Below are 17,284 nucleotides of genomic sequence, written 5' to 3' on the forward strand. Positions count from 1 at the left end.
GGAAAGGCTATCCGTGCCCGTCAGAGCCCGGAGAAGGTTCAGCTGGGCCACCACCCTTGGATGAACCTCTGGAAAATTACCATCAGTTGCTTCTCCCCCGTTTTCCTTTTTTCGTGGGCGTCCCGTGCTGTGTGCAGCTCTTGTGCTGCCTTGGATATGTTTTTTGTTTTTAAATTAAGGTTATCGAAAGGCAGATCATGTTTTTGTCAACTAACCATAATGAGGAAATATACATGCATAGGGAAAAAACAATCATTAATCACCATCAACCCACCAGCTCACCTCTATCGATAAGATGTTCCAGAGGGTAAACAGCGTGCATGACTAAACTTTTTTCACGCATGGAATCACAACGCGGTCTTTACAACAACTGCGTTGTGATTCCGCATACCCTTACTTGGGAAGTCTGCACAAAAACTTGCGGAGAGGAGGGAGGTGTTGATTTTAAAATCCAACACCTCCCCTAGTGCCCGCACAGACTGGAGTTGGAGTAGTAAATCATACTATTCCAACATCCAGTGACCCCCCTCCGCATGTCGTGGTTCCGACTTGCGTATTAGTGGTATGCGGAATCACAACGTGGTCGTTGTAACAACCGCGTTGTGAATCCATGCTGGGAAAAAGACTGTAGGACAAAGAGATATATTCATTCCAGAGGGCCATAGGGGCAGTTTCAACTGAAATTGAACTGACCGAAAGGCGGCTTTCAATAATACCGGACATAGTTCTTCCATTGACTAGCCTTGATATGCAATCTGCCCCGCTAATTGCTGACTCTGACTCCCCTCGGATCCAGCCCAGAATACGTGTTTTGGTACATGACACCCCTACCTTGAACTTGCACATGGAGGATCCCCCTCCTGGTCCAGGAAGGCGAGGTAAAGCTAAAGCTGCATGAAGGTTGGGTAATCGGAAGAAGGGCGCCATGGAACTTACAGAGAATAGTGACTTGGGGAAGGGAGGGATGGGTGGTTTTGTGATCGAAGGTACAGAAAAGCCATCCTGGGTGTCAAATTTGGTCATGGATCTACATTTGCAAATAAGAGAAATTATGAAGGAAGAGTTGAACATCCCGGGTAGATAAGCTTAAATCTCTGTTACAGACTTTTGCAGTCAATATAGATGCACATTTAAGGGTGCGTGAATCCTCCCAGCAGCAGTGTCTCAAACCCAGTCCATCAACTCCAGGGCCGACCACCCCCGGAAATTAACCAAAGCCCACCCCCGCAAATCCAGAGTAATAAGGGGGATGCAAATAAACATGTGATTATTCCTAACAAGCCAAGAGATAATGCTGGTATCCAAAGTCAGTAGCCCAGACAGGGTTGGGAGACTGGTAAGAAGCAGAGACCCAGCCCAGAAATGCCTTTAATTGAAGCCAATGTGCAGCATTCAGGGCCAAAGCACAGAGCAAAAGAAAGGCAAGATGTATGAACAGAATTAGCAGAGGGAAGTTTAGCCTTAACATTTATAATCTCCCCCCGGACTCTACACCATATGTCATGATCACTAGAGTACCGCAACTCAATAGGAGGCAAAGGGAATCACTTTTTGAATAAAAAAATGCATATTTTGGCTATCTAAGCAACTCCAAATCTCGTGCAAGGATGCAGGTGAAATTTTGTTTACACGAAGGGTGAGATAGGTGGGCCAGAGGCAGAAAGATATATCTGGTGATACCATGTGATCAATTTTAGAAATGCCCAGGTTGTAAGAGCCCTTTAGTGCGAAACCAGCAAAGGCAGGAAGGGGGCATCAGGCCTCTCCTGTTGGGCTATTTTTACCCTCCGGGACTTGTGTCTGAAAATGTATTGCACCCAGTCTATGGCGAAGGGACTAGGCAGCAGTCCAAGCAAAGTACCATTTTGGGGCAGGACCAAGCACCACTGTTTTTTAATCTCCCACTCACAAGTAGATGCAGTAGAATGATTAAATGAGCACAGCCACTGAAAATGGAACCAAGTTCACAGAGGGATTATTGGTGGGATCTTTCAGAATGGAGGGCATCGTTCAAGATTTCTGTTATTTCAAGACAGAAAACAGGTCAGGTCACCGAATGGGCTGTTGGAGAGGGAAGAGCCCAATGCGAGGGAGCACAAGGGACATCTAGTATTTGTTACCTTGTAGGCACACCTTCGAGGCCCCCACAGGCACCAAAAGGCCCACAGCGGGTGATTTCAGAGTCCACACTCCCTAGAGTCGATCATCCCATTACCGGGATTGGCTTTAGGCTGTTTGTGGAGAAACCTAGTGGTCTCACACAGCCAATAAATGACATACCCAAGCTCCATGTATTACCCTGGAAACTTGCGGGCCTCACCTCAAAATAAGATCGTCCGGAGTGGGGAGCGTTTATCCTAGAAAATTACATTTGCATGCTCCAGGAAACCTTGGCTAGGGAGAATACCCACAGATTAGGCTACGTGACCTTTAGCTTAGTAGCTACATTTGGGGGAAGGAGAAGACCAGCAGGGGTCTCTGTACTAGGATTGCCATGCACCTGGGGTGCACAGCAAAACAGGTTGAGACATCTTCTCAAGATATACTCTGCTTTATTTTGAGCTTCCCCGCTAAGATCAGAATAGCTGTAATCAATGCCTATTCCCGTCCAATTGGTTACGGCCAGGAGTCTACAACCCTCGATCCTCTGACAACTTATTTGCACACTATTCCTGATAATACCCTGGTGATCCTTGCTGGTGACTTTAATTGCCAGTTTGAACCGCTGAACGACCTGATTGTGGGTGGACCTACGTTGGGCCATTCCAGAGCCGAATGTAATGGCAATTCGGGCCAGGACCCCTTTGGTACTTCAAAGGAACACCCTCAAACTGAATCACTCCCTTAGGGCATGTAATGGGCGAACAAAAGCTGATTCCCTGGCGAAATATACTTATAACGGACTGGGAAATCCCACCATTTTGAATTACATCCTGGTGGACGCTTAATCCTGGCACCGGGTAATTGATTTTAAGATCTTGCCCCGACACCATAGTGATCATAATGCCTTAATTCTTGAGATGGTTCCGCCCTGTCCCAAGTATGCACATGAAGGCCAATCCCTAACTTGTAGGAGGAGAGGCAGATGGGGGGCATGTTGTCAATCTCAGGAAAAGCTAGCCTCCCTCTACCAAACTGATATCCCATATCGTGAGGCTGCAAATCAATTCAGTGGAACTGTCGATTCCTCCAGTGCCTTTTTTGAAATCGCGGACAGCCACCAAGGTCTAGTAACTGATTTGGCAAATATTGTTTTTCCCTAACACAGGATTTAGGGAAAAGGAGTTTCCTGGGCACCCTTGGTACAGTGGTGATTGCCACATGGCCAAGCAAGCACTTGTCCATTGCTATTGAATCCAATGCCAGGCTTCGAATAAAAGATAAGTGGATAGCCCATAAAAATATAATCAAAGATTTTTCCGTCGGGAGGGGCACGAGACAGGGATGCCCGCTGTCCCCACTTCTCTTCGCTCTGGCATTGGAGCCTCTGGCGGCATGGGTCTGGTGGGACTGGTTGATACGTGGCTTGCGGTGGACGCTAGTGTGAGAGGATAAAATTTTGCTCTACGCGGATAATATTCTGCCATACCTCACTAACCCCAGGGCGTCCTTGAGTAATTTTTTGGATGTCCTGACCATGTTTGGCAGATACTCAGAGTTTGCTATAAACTGGTCAAAGTCGGTATTGTTCGTTTTATCAGGGGCGCCGCCTGTGGTTCCACAGTCATTCCCTATAAAGATTGAACTGGTGGGATTTAAATATCTAGGCATATATATAACCTTGGACCCAAAGACGAGATATGCTAATAATCTTAGACCCCCCTTGAATCGGTTTTAAAAGGACGTGGAATGCTGGAAAGCTCTCCCCCTATCATTGCTTGGGAGGGCGGTGTTATTCAAGATGATGGCTTTACGTCAGTTCCTGTACATGCTCCAGAACACAATGGATCCAGTGCCGATATCCTATTTTAAGGAGATTGAGACACTCCAGCGGCAGCTCCTCTGGGACGGCAGACCCGCATAGCTTTTGTCAAGCTAACCCTCCCGTGGTACGATGGGGGCATTGGTCTCCCAGATTTTAGGAAATATTATTGGGCCTCATACCTTGCGGCGGTGAATCACATGGTTTATGGGCCCCCCGGTGGCCCAGGCTATGCTATGGATCGTGGACAGGCACCGGGTGGAGATATTATCAATGCCTTGTATGCCAGACCCGGGAGGTTCACTCTGGTGGGCCCGACAGCACACACTGTACATGTTTGGCACGCTGTTTCCAGAAGTTTGGGGTGGGAGGGAAGATTGACGTTGGCCACCCCCTGTTCTGCTCGGAGAGGCTTGGGAGCTTGTGGAAGTCTAAAGGGTTTGATAAGTGGGACCTCATTGGAATCAACCAGATTAAAGATGTGTGGGGGAGGGGCAGTGTGCAGACATTTGAATCTTTAAACCAACAATACAGTTTGAATGATAATGAACACTTTTGGAACCAACAGATTAGACACGCCCTTCTTGCCCACATACCTGGAGACACGGAGCTTCCAGAGGCATCTCCTCTCGAGGACCAAGTGCTAGATGGTCACATCCCAGAAAAGACTATCTCCTTGATATATAAGAAACTTGTAAATAATATGGATGACCCGTTGGGAAGTATTAGAACAGCGTGGGTGGCAGATGGATTGGAATTAGATGAGGAGGACTGGGTAGAGGCAGTCTCCTCCCCTAAAGTTGTCGCAGTTCAGATGAGGCTCAGATTGGTGCAGCTTAAGATCTTGCATAGGTCATATATCACAGGACCTAGACTAGTGCATATGGGGTGTGCTGTGAGCGGAGAATGTAGGAGAGGTTGTGGAGAACTTGGCACTTTCATGCATATCCTATGGCACTGTGAGGAGATACAGAACTTCTGAGTAAAGATGCACGGTGAGATTAAAGAAGTACTGGAGGAGGAGATACGACCAGAAGCCCGGAGATGTATACTAAATGTATGGGAACCCACAGATTTGAACGGGTATCTGAAACAGTGGGTGACATTGGCGTGTATGGTGGCAAAGCGAAATATTGCTCAGTTGTGGGGAGCCAGCCAGCCACCCAGGATTGCTAAATGGGCCGAGGATCTACACTGGTGTATGTTCAGGGAAAGGGCAGTGTATGTGGCCAGGGGTGGCCATAGTGAAGATCTGGGGGGGCTTGGAATAGTTATCGCGGCGAATTATGTACACCCCCGATGCGACAAAGGGAAGCAGATGCACAGGAATCCCTTTGATCACAAATTTTATGCATACTGTAATTTATGATACTGTACGAATGACAAATCAAACCTCACAATGATGTCAATTGTTGTTTGCCTGTTGCTAATGTTTCTTTTGTTCCTTTTCAATAAAAAGTATAATAAAAAATATAAAAAATATATATATATAATCAAAGTAGCAAAAAAACAATAGGAGGGAGATAAATGGGAGAACCTGAAAAGTGCCTTATGTACTAGGGACATGAAAACGTTCTGGAATTAAGTAAATATTTGCAGTGCAGAGGGTAAATTGGCAATAGAACCAAAATTGGGGGCAGAGGTTTGGAAGGCCCATTTTGAGTCCTTATATGCAAGGGTAGAGGGTAATGCAGGGCAGTCTTCAAATGAGTGCCATTAAACAACAAAATAACTGTGGGTCAACAAAGTAGTGTCTAGCATAGAGTGTGTCTGAGTGGCTGCATGAGTGTTAAGCAAGTTGTTAAAGCAGCACGCAACAGAGTATCGCACTAGATGGGAAGATGTCCATCAGTTTATCATTCTATTCCGCCCTGTCATCATTTGAAACCTTTCCCATAACAAGGAAGCTGAGTTGTTGCCACTTCAACAAGGAAAGGGAGATGCGCGGTAAAGTGGATTTATTTGAAAACTGAGGAGCAGTGCAAGAAAGAGTGAGTGAAAAAAAGAGAAAGAGGTGCTCTATATTAAAATTGGATAGTAATCCAATTTTAATATAGAGCACCTCTTTCTCAGCTTCCTTGTTATGGGAAAGGTTTCAAATGATGACAGGGCGGAAGAGAATGATAAACTGATGGACATCTTCCCATCTAGTGCGATACTCTGTTGCATGCTGCTTTAACAACTTGCTTAACACTCATGCAGCCACTCAGACACACTCTATGCTAGACACTACTTTGTTGACCCACTGTTATTTTGTTGTTTAATTGTACTTGTGTTAAGGGGACTATAACTGTGTGGTCTTTAAATATTCCCTGGGACCCTCTACTTACTAGTTTGTTGTTTTTTCAAATGAGTGCCCCCACTCGCAGTCACCCCTCTTTGATGCACCAGCAATCTCATTAAAAGAGATAACTGATGCCCTAAGTAGGGTAACTCTATCCAAGGCTCCAGGCCTAGGCAAAATCCCTGGCAACCTCTTCCGTAATGAGCCTAATATATGGGCTCTGTATTTATGGACCGTGTTTATTGCTATTGTGCAGAGAATGCTGATTTATATGACCTGGTTGGGGGCGGAAATTATTCCAATTCATAGAAAGGGCTCACCACTCCTCCCTGCCAACTATCGACCAATCAGCCTCATAGATGTTACCCAGAATATATATACGCATGAGTGCTCTTGAGCCGATTACAGAGCTGAATGGAGGAGTATACTATACTTAGCCCCTAACTGGCCGGTTTTAGAGCCAGAATGTCCACAATAGACCAAATCTTTCGGCTGCAACTACTGTATTGGACTACAGTGTTTTTGGAGTGCGGCAGCCTCTATTTGATCTGTGTGGACCTAAAATCAGCATTTGATTTGGTACCCAGGGACAAATTATCGGCCATTATATCAGACCGGGGGGCTCCTCCGTATCGTTGCCACCAGTTGAAATAGCTCCATGAATGTAATTTTGCACAAGTAAGGCATGGAAAAAACGGTGAGCTAACTGACCCCATATATATCGACAGAGGGGTACGACAAGGGTGCGTGCTGGCCCCAACCCTCTTCTGCCTCTTTATTAATGGCCTAGTGGAGGTCATGATGTTTCTAGGTTGGCGAACCGCAAGGTACCTGCCTTGATGTTACCGACGATACCCTCTGCTATCCAAGTACCCTTAAGGGAATACAGAGGGCCTTCAATATTTTTTACTCATTTTACAAAAGCATGGGTTTAGAGATAAACTCTCAGAAAACCAAATATATGCCTTTTAATGCAGGAAATACCACACAGCCAAATCCCCAGCTAGATGGGAAACCACTAGAGAAATTGACCGTCTTTGAATATCTGGGAATAACAACTCACCGAGAAAAAGAAGTGGGTCGTACAAATAAAGAAGGCTAGCCTAAAGTTGGCCCAGACAATGGGGGATAGCAAAGATGCTCAGGAAGTGTATTCATAAAATGGTGGTACCGGTGATGGAAATTTACAAAGTACAAGCTAGGGGGGCGGCCTTGTGTGGGGCAGAAATTTGGGGCCCTCAATCTAAGATTGAGAATTCCTTTGCGAGGCAACTTTTGGGTCTCCTCAAAAGCACACCGCTCACGCCGCTCCAAATGGACTTTGGGGTAGGACCAATTGCTGAGGTAGTTGCTCTCAGACCCCTTACATTGGGGACGTTTATGGAGTACCCCAGAAGTAGCCGTTTACAGAGAAGAGCTGAAAGAAGTGCTAAAATTACAGGGAACAAGTAAAATCCCATGGCTAGCATATATTAAAAATTCTCTAGCAGTTATGGGGTTATGGGGTTGGGCGACCCATGGGCTAGTGCTGAAGAAAGCTGCTTGTCAATATCAAGGAAGGCCCTGTCAAAGAGTTTAAAGGAATACAAACTCAACCAGATAAAGGGGAACTCCGTGACCGGTACATTGACTGCAACTTTCCTAGAGGTTAAAGAGCAATACAGGCTACAACCTGCTTTTGATGACATCCAGCCTGCCCTTGCTAAAAAGCTCTATCTACAGTTTAGGCTAGGAGTACTGCCTTTAGGTGCCTTTACAAATAATTGGGGGGGGGGGTGGACTCTGACTCAGGATTGCCCAGTCTGTAATAATACACTGGAGACAGACCAACATGTATTATTTTTCTGTCCAGAATACAAGAAGGCGAGACACCGATGGTTACTACAGTTATGTAGAAATCTTGGAACAAATCACTGTGCCCAGGCCTATTTCATACTATAATATGATACCAGCATGCCTATTCCGTACTCAGTTTCTCCTTACCTATATTCTATGTGGTGTGTACGTCGAGCTATTTTAAAGCTAGGGCTCGCCCTTCCTATTATTTATCCCATCTCTGTGATTGGTAATCTTTTTTAACCTTATTCTGTTATATTTGAATGTTATACATGTGTATTTTCTATGTATCCATTACATTCTTGACACTGTAATGCACATGCACTTTGTTTCTGGGAAATTTAAATGTATGAATTTTGATGTACTTTTTATCTGTGCTTTTGTGGCCTCACAGGCTGAAATAAAGAATTCTTTGACTTGACTTGACTTATCAAGGGAATAGGAAAATGGGGCCTAAATAAACGAGAAAAATCTCCCAAAAATATAAATACATAGTATCTTGCTCAGAGAAATTGTCACAGGAACAGGGATTCAGCTCCCCAATTTTATGAAACCCTTTTGGAAAAGCTAAAAATGAATGCATTAAATTAACCCTAAATTTAATCTTACAACTTGTGTTTATCGTTGATATGGGGTGGTAGGTTTTGCATTGGGACAGGTCTCAATCTTTTTTTGGAACAAGACAAATCATTGCTTCAGTAAAGGAGCATGTGGAATTATTCTGTGAAAGAAAGTGATTAGTTAAAGTAAATAATTTACGGAATAAAAATTTTGAAAAATGTAGAACAAATTCAACCATGAACCCATCCGGATATGGTGCCTTGCTCGATGGAAGAGGTTTAACTGCCAAAAAAAGTTTCTCCCCTTGTAATGGTAGCTCATATGGAGACAGGTCAATATGAGCAGACGTGTGCATTTTAGAGTGTGAGAAGTAAGATTGAAGGGACTCTACTATAAGCTGAGATTCAAGGATATGCAGTTCTCAAAAAAAAGTCAGTGAAGCAGCTAGCAATATCAGAGTCACAAAAGAAGTTCATACCAGATTGATTAGTAATTGATTTGATACAAGATTTTCTCCCCTACATTTCAAGCAGTTAGCTAGTAAAGTACTGATCTTTTTTATAAATATGTAATATATGGTGCTAATCTTAAGCAAGTGCCACATGCCTTTTCCGTTGTTGCTTTATTAAATTGAAGCATTGCTGCCACATGCACATCTAAATCAGCTTTCTTTTTTGGACGCAAAATATTTGCGTTCCAATTTTTTAATATCCGTAAGACTGAGAGGGGATTCTTTTTCCATTGACTTCTGTTTTTTAGAGACATAGGGGCCAATTATGATTGTGGGGAGACCGCCACCAACAGTCTGTCGGTGGCGTTCTCCCCGTAATCAGAGACATGTTTCCCACCCGCCATATTGCAATGGCAGGCGGGGGAGATTGCAGTCGGAAAGCACGACCACCACACATCCAATGAGCTCCTTGAGCCTGCCGGTGTGGTGGAGGGGCTTGTGTAATTCCTCCCATTTTGGTGGTGCCTGCCAGGCACCGCTGTAGGGATTACAATGTTCTACTGGCTTTTCATGGCAGTTAACCTGCCATGAAAAGGCTGGCCGAAAGGGACTTTGAGGGCCAGTAGTGGGTTCCCCTTGCCCACTGGCACCCAGACATGGGACCTAGAGGGCACCTAGGGTACAGCCCTACAGATCCCTGCACCATGTGGCAGGCACAGCATGGTGCCTGTCACGTAATGCAAGGATAAGTAAGTTGTCCCTTTTTGCAGTGCTGCGGATACTGCAGCCTGCATCACCAGCCACAATCCAAAAAATAGGTTTTGCTTCAAAATATCTATGAAGGACCATTGACAGCCTGCCGAGTAGACCCAATCTCCTATAGGGTGGCAGGCGAACTTAAGTCCACCTGCCATCGCAATCGAGCCCATAGGGCCTGATTTAGAACAAGGCGGATGGGTTACTTCATCACAATGGTGATGGATATCCCTTCTACGGAAATATAAATCCCATTGCATTGTATGGGATTAATATTTTGGCAGATGGGATATCTGTCACTATTGTGACGGAGTAACTCATCCACCGAGTTCTAAATCAGGCCCTTGGTATATATTGAGGCAGCTTTGAAGGAGTCCCTAGCAGAATAAAAAACTGTATCATTAAACTCAAAATATTCATGCAAAAGATGTTTTTTTAGGATTAGAGTCAAGCTTCATTGAGTTAGAATGAATGGAAGGGAGTTATAGAGCGTGCTGCGACTTTATGAGTGTCCCGGCGCTAGGCAGGTGGCAGGTGTTGAGGTCTGTGAGCAATTAATGTTTGAACAGATAGATTTTCAGTTGCTTACTGAATAGTTCTGTGTCTGGTAGGCATCTGAGGGAAAATGGAAGCTCATTCCAAAGTTTGGCCGCCAGCACGGATCCCCCCACTTTTTCTTTTTTGTATGTGGGATTGATAGAAGATGAGCTGATTGTGAACACAGTTTTCTTTGTGGGCATTAGGAAGGTGCCATTGATGTGCAACCTAAATCTAGATAAAGTATCTCGGAGAATCTCCAGTTCAGTTCAAACAGGGGCATGATCAGAGATCACGATTGACCTTATCTCCAACTGTACTTGATGTTTGGTCAAATTTTTACTAAGAAACACATAGACGATTCCAGTTTGGGAGTTGTGACTGATGGATGAAGTCAAAGGAAACGTCTTAAAGAGAGGGGTGGGCTAATCTCCAGGAGTCTAATAGGGCATTGTGAGAGATAGTGTGGAAGAAATCTCATAGATGAGTTTCAGTCAAGAATAGGATCAATGATTTGGTTGCCGTCCCCAACTAGAATGAAAGTGTCTGTGGAATGTTGTACACATTTTTGAAAGATGGTTCTCCGGAATATCAGGTCAGGGTGTGTGGGGCTTTAGACATTCATAATCGTAAAAGATGTATTGTCAATTTTCAATGTAAATAACAACCATCTCCTCTCCGAATTTGTCCTCCACAGTGATGTGGGAATGTTCGATTGCAACAAGCACCTTGATGAGTTCAGGCCTCAGCAAGGCCTGCGAGTGCGAAAAGGGTTCGGCCTTCTGTACGCAAAGTCCTCAGACTACATAAGAAATTGGCACGGAAACTGGAAATACAAAAACATAGTTTAATAAACCTTTAAAGGTGGTACTACAGCCCACACAACACTCTACAGTATTGTACAAGGTAGCACAAAGAACTCGGACATGCGGTTCCCTTTTATACACAAAGAAGGGACTCATAAGTGGGCGGTTACAGCTCAAAGTCATGATTTATAGCCTTATATGGATATTTATCAAACATGATCGACACATGGGTGGAGTTAACGATTCATGAAGCCCCTCGAATGCACATTCCGATCCCTTCTAAGCAGAAACAGATGTTACACATACTGGGCATGCGCTAGATAAGCTGGAACTATTTTTAGCCTGTTGCTGGGCAAACTCTAGGGGTGACGGTCAGTGAGGTAGGACTTGCCTCGTGGCGAGCACATGGCACAATGTAGCCTACAAGATGGGGACCAGAAAACAAAATGGAGTCCGGCCGTACATTTAAGAATGAGCGGGAAAACTATACTGAAGACACAATAGCATGTCTTCAGCGAATGCTTAACATTATCGCTGTTTCATTTACAACAACCTTATCAAGTTTTTTCTGACATTGAGAGCATGGACATCGCCCCCTCATCAGCTTGTTGATTGCTGGTGGACGGGGAAGGATTTTGCTTTGCTGCCAGCATCTGTCACCCCACATGTGTGCAGCCTTTACATTATGTATTGATTGAGTGGCAGGGCCTCCTTCTGCGCTCTAGTATGGTTTCCTTATGTGGTTCCAGTGCAGCGCCTCTGGTAAGTATTCACATTACTGGTCCCTCCTGTGGTTTGGTTCCTGGCCCTGAGATTGGTGGGTCTTTTCCTGATTCGGTGTCTTGTCTTTGTTGCTCCTCTGGGAAGATAGTGCTGCTCTCTGTTTGCTATATAGAAAGAGGGATGCATGATCACTGATCGGGGCACTAGGGATACTTATCGCCACCATGATTCAATTTCTCTGCCCTTGTTCTCTAACACCCCGGGGCCTGGTGACAAGTGGTGCCTGTTGGTCTCTGGGCTACTCTCCCCCACTCAATGTCCTTCCTGTTTATGGTGGCATGTGCGCATTCAGGCCCCCGGTTCCATGGCTTCCAGTCATCCTGTGTTGGATTACAATGGGCGCAGCCGCTGGGTCCTCGCCGCATCTTGGGTCTTCTGGGAGAGCGCTTGCTTTGCCTCAGTGCTCTCACCGTATTTGCATCTTGCTGCTTGTTAGTCGCATTTCATACCGCTGCCTCAGAAGCTGCTTATATGTCTCCTCCTATCCAGCCTGTGATGCCAGCTCCCAGCTGCGGTCAATCTCACCTGTTGCTACCGGGCCACTATATGAGACCTCTCTTCGTGGCCTGTGGCGTGGCTATGCGGCAGGTCTTCGCTAGTTGTCTCTATAGCCCTGTAGCTGCAATTGACATGAGGGTGCTGCCAGGTTAGGTGCGGCCGGGCTCCAGGTTGGGATGTCTCACTTCACCCCTGGGACCTCTCTGCGGTGGTTGCAGTTGTATCCGGCCGCTCTGCCGGTATCCGCAGTATGTGCACTCTTTTCCTGGTGGTATAGCAGGCCCCACGGGTGTGGATTACTGCCGATGGTCGGTCCGCGAGACAGATCTCTACGCAAACATGACCACCATCTTGGCTTGCTTGTCCCCGGCCCAAAAGTATTTTCAGACTTATTGTTGACTACACAACTCACTTTAGTCCACAGATGTTTTCTGTTTGGAAAATACCACCTGGTCATGGCTGGTGAGAATTTTTCGTTACTAATTTCCGATTGATTTCACCGTCCACCTCACTCGTGATTAGGTTTTAATTACATCATGAGTAAATATGAATTGCATATTTTACTACATAATGTAAACATCGCATACTGTAAATTAAATACATGAAACATGCTTCTTAAATTATTTCCGAACATAGTAATTAACTCATGTTATATATAACTTGTAGTTGTGTGTACTTTTTAACATATGTCTAACTACTTTACCAAAACATGTGCTGGCCCCACTGAAATGTACTTGGGCAAGACACCTCTATCTGAGTGCTAGCATCATGGAATCTTGCGGCTTATAACATGAAAAAATATATGACTAGAAGCTTAAATTCATACTCTGGATGTCTATTTGTTCTTGAGCCTGCTTTCCCGTGCATAGAGTGTATGGACATTTTTAGAATATAATGGTGCACCTAGAAGTGAGCTGTGCCCTGCATTGCAGGCTCAGACATGTGTATGCTTTGTGGGCATGCAGTTTTGCAAATATATAAACCCTTATGGTATGCTGTTCCAGAACAAAAAGGATGGCCATTTGGTTACAATCAAAATGAATTTCTGCAGAAAATCAATGTCCAATTATGAGAATGATCATAAGCTTGGACAGTATTCTGCAAAGGATGAAGCCGTGACATTGACTGCCTTTTACTATGCTGTTTTAAACCTCACAAAATGAAAAAGGACAAAAACTGCCTCTCCCTTATAATGAGGAGGGAGAAGAGGAGTTTGAATATGGTGAAGACTGAATATGGCAAAGAAACATAAACGCACGTTGATTAAAGACCAACTCAAGAGAATTTGTTTCACATTTCTTTATTTGGGTTTAACAGGATATACCATCAAATGAACTTAATACACAGGTCAATACAATGCAGCGGCAGCACGCAGGAGCCAGTAAACACACTGGGCACACATATTACACATGAAAGACACAGCACCGCAGCAATGCATGGGCCCGTATCATCCGATGACAAGAAGGCAAAACGAGGACAAGAGGAGGATGAGGAAATCCCACAGGGGATGGGTAGAGTAAGAGGGGCAGGGACGAGAGGAGAGGGAGAAGAAAAGAAGAGCAAGAGAGAGAAGAGAGAGGAAGTAGAGTAGTTAGGTGAGGGAAAAGAGAGGAGGAAAGAGGGAAAAACATGATGGGGTAGATGGGTGGAATGGGAAGAGAGAGGGAGAGGAGGGATCACAAGTCAGTAAAATTGGTCTCCCTCCCTCACAGCTCCACCATTAAGTGAAGCCTTCACCCGAGCCCCTGCACTCTCAAGTGTTTGTGTTCGAGGCCCTCCTCCACCGGCAGGTTTTACCTGCGGCTCATGTCTTTTTTTTATGTATGATTTTCAGGGTGCATCATAAAATACATATCGACGATAATGCAAAATAATGACAATGTGGACGAATAAGGAATCAAAAAAGGTATAATACCATCAAACATAAGAACAACAAAAAGAGGGATGTAGAATACATACATAGATGGGTAGATTCCACTTGCTTCAGCATAGTTACAGTAATAGTACATCATATTCATTAATAATGTCAGCAGTTATACAGCTTCCTTATCAGAGGCATCATGTGAGACAATGGAACGTAAGTAAATCAACAGGGGTTCCCAAATATCATTTGTCTGAGAGGTCAGAGGTAGCTCTTGGGCATATAACACCAAATTCTCCCTACAGAATGTCAAGCCCTTAAGCCATTGTGCCTCTCTGGGGTTCCATTTACTGTCCCATACCATTGCCATTTGCCTCTTTGCAATGAGCAATGCCGTTCTAGCTAGTTTACCTGTAGCACCTTTCAAAAAGGGGAGCAGACCCAATAAACACACGTGGGTCAAAGAAATCAAAGTAACAACAATAATTTTCGATAATGTAGTGGTCACTGTAGTCCAGTAATTCCTCACCTTGTTGCAGGACCAGGCCAGGTGCCAAAAATCAGCTCCAAGAGTACAGGATTGGGTACACACATCGGACTCTCTGAGACCATATCTAAAAAGCTGATGAGGTGTATGGTAGGTATGGTGGAGGAATTTGAAATGTATAATGCGAGGTTCCCATTGGATGTGAGGGCGCCAGTTAATGCACAGAAATGTTCCCAATCTTCGTGGTTGAGCGGCGGATCTAAATTCTCATTCCATTTATTCAGACTCTTATCCTCGGGGAGTGTCCTATCCACCCTGGCGGCCCTATAACATTTATTGACAAGCTTGTGCCTAGTGGGGCTAGTTAGTAAGGTGTGTAAAGCCATGGACGATGGAGGTTCCGCAGGAAATGTAGAAAGGGAACCTGCGATGCCCCTCTCAATCAATACAACAAAAACGTAAACAGAAGGGTTTTATGTTGGATATATTCCATATCCGCAAAAGTAAAAAAATGAGCCATTAGGGAATAAATGTTTCATTTTCTCAATGCCTGCCCGAGCCAAAACACGCATGCGTCCCGCTTCATGTGTCACTGAGATGTCAGCATGACAAGCAACGGGGAGCAGTGGTGAATATAAGGGTAATTTCCCAGCTAGGCGACCCAGTGCCTGCCATGCCGCAATCGTCAAGTTGACAGTATTGATTTCGTCACGGGGGTAAGGCGACGGCTGTGTGTAAGGATTGAGTTCAGCGGAATGGGGTGCGCATCCTAGTGCTCCATCGCCACATGAGGGATGAAGTTGTGATATGCAAACCAAAAATGTGCATAGTGTGCCTATGCACGTAAATAGTAAAGATAGAGATCAGGTGCGTTAAAGCCTCCATGTTTATAATCAAGAAGAAGAGTCTGCCAGCTCAATCGAGCCTCCTTCCAACCCCAGATCAAAGGAAGGAGCAACAACTGTAGTGTTTTAAAAAATTGCTGAGAGAGGGGAATAGGCACGGTATTGAAAAGATATAAGAATTTTGACAGTACCACCATTTTATTAGTGTAATGCAGTCCGCAAGAAAGAGTGGAAGGCGAATCCATTTGTCAATCTGGCACTCCAGCCATGTTATTGCCGTTCCATAATTATCCCAAAAGACTATATCAGGATCACGGTACACCCAAATTCCTAAATACTTAACCGACTCTGACACCCATACAAGGAGGAAGTCTAACTCATGCGGATTTGTACATATGGTCAAACGCATTACCACCGATTTGGTCCAGTTTATAGATAGCCCGGAGAAACGTGCAAATCGGATATATTCGCACAAAATTGGCGCTAGATGAGTTCATGATAAAAAGCAGCATGTCGTCTGCATAAAGCAAAATGATCAGGGGGCGATGATGCAGATTTATAGCTGCTTGTTTGTGACATTGCCAATTAAGACACCCCAGGGGTTCCAACGTCAGGGCAAACAGCAGCGGCAACAGTGGGCACCCCTTCCCAGTGCCTCTAGTGATGCTATTCGGACCCGAGGTGTGACTACCTACCTTAACCCGCGCCGTGAGTCATGTATTCAGTAGTTTATAATCATGGGCAAATTTTGCAGATTCGCAGACTGCAAATTTGGGCGAAATCGGAAGAAAATCTGCAAGTTCGCATGAAAATCCGCAAACTCGCGGATTTGTGACCACATGTGCCTGTAACTTTGCCACCGCGCCCACAGGCGCTGAGGTCCCTCGAGTGAGCTGTCCATCATAGTGAGGAAAAGTCAGGAAGACGTTGCATACCCTAGTGTGTGTGGGGCCTGCCAAACGGGCGGGGCTTCAATGCAAGTTCACATGCCTTGTTTATAAAGTGTAAGAGACTGATCAGAGTAGCAGATGAGAAGAAACAGCCTCCTGGTCACAGGAAGTACACAGGGATTGCGCTCAAGAAAATCGTTAATGGAGACCTCCATCAAGGATTACATCTAATTGTAGGTGGTAGATATGGGGACGAAGCACACCTGCCTAGACTCGACCGTGCTCACTAGTTGTTAGGGCACCGAGGTCCCTTGAGTGAGCTGTCCATCATAGTGAGGAAACAGCGGGAAAACGTTGCATACCCTAGAGTGTGTGTGCCGGGGCCAAATGGGCGGGGCTTCCATGCGAGTTCACATGCCTTGTTTATAAAGGGTCAGAGACTGATCAGAGCAGCAGATGAGAAGAAACAGCCTCCTGGTCACAAGAAGTACACGGGGATTGCGCTCGAGAAACACGTGAATGCAAATACCTCCAACAAGGATTATATCTAATTGTAGGTGGTAGATATGGGGAGGAAGCAGACCTGCCTAGTCTCGACCGTGCTCACTAGTTGTTGGGGCTGATTATAATGCGTTACTGAATTTGAGCTTCAACTCGGGCACATTTATAATCTGTAAGTCCTTCCTGCTGAGGTTTAATTTTTGTGACAGGAGCATCGTGCCAGAATGAATCTTGCCTGCATATTTATCCACGATGATGCCACTGGT

Source organism: Lissotriton vulgaris, chromosome 2_1 (genome assembly GCF_964263255.1).
Source record: "Lissotriton vulgaris chromosome 2_1, aLisVul1.2, whole genome shotgun sequence".
Lineage (NCBI taxonomy): Eukaryota > Metazoa > Chordata > Amphibia > Caudata > Salamandridae > Lissotriton > Lissotriton vulgaris.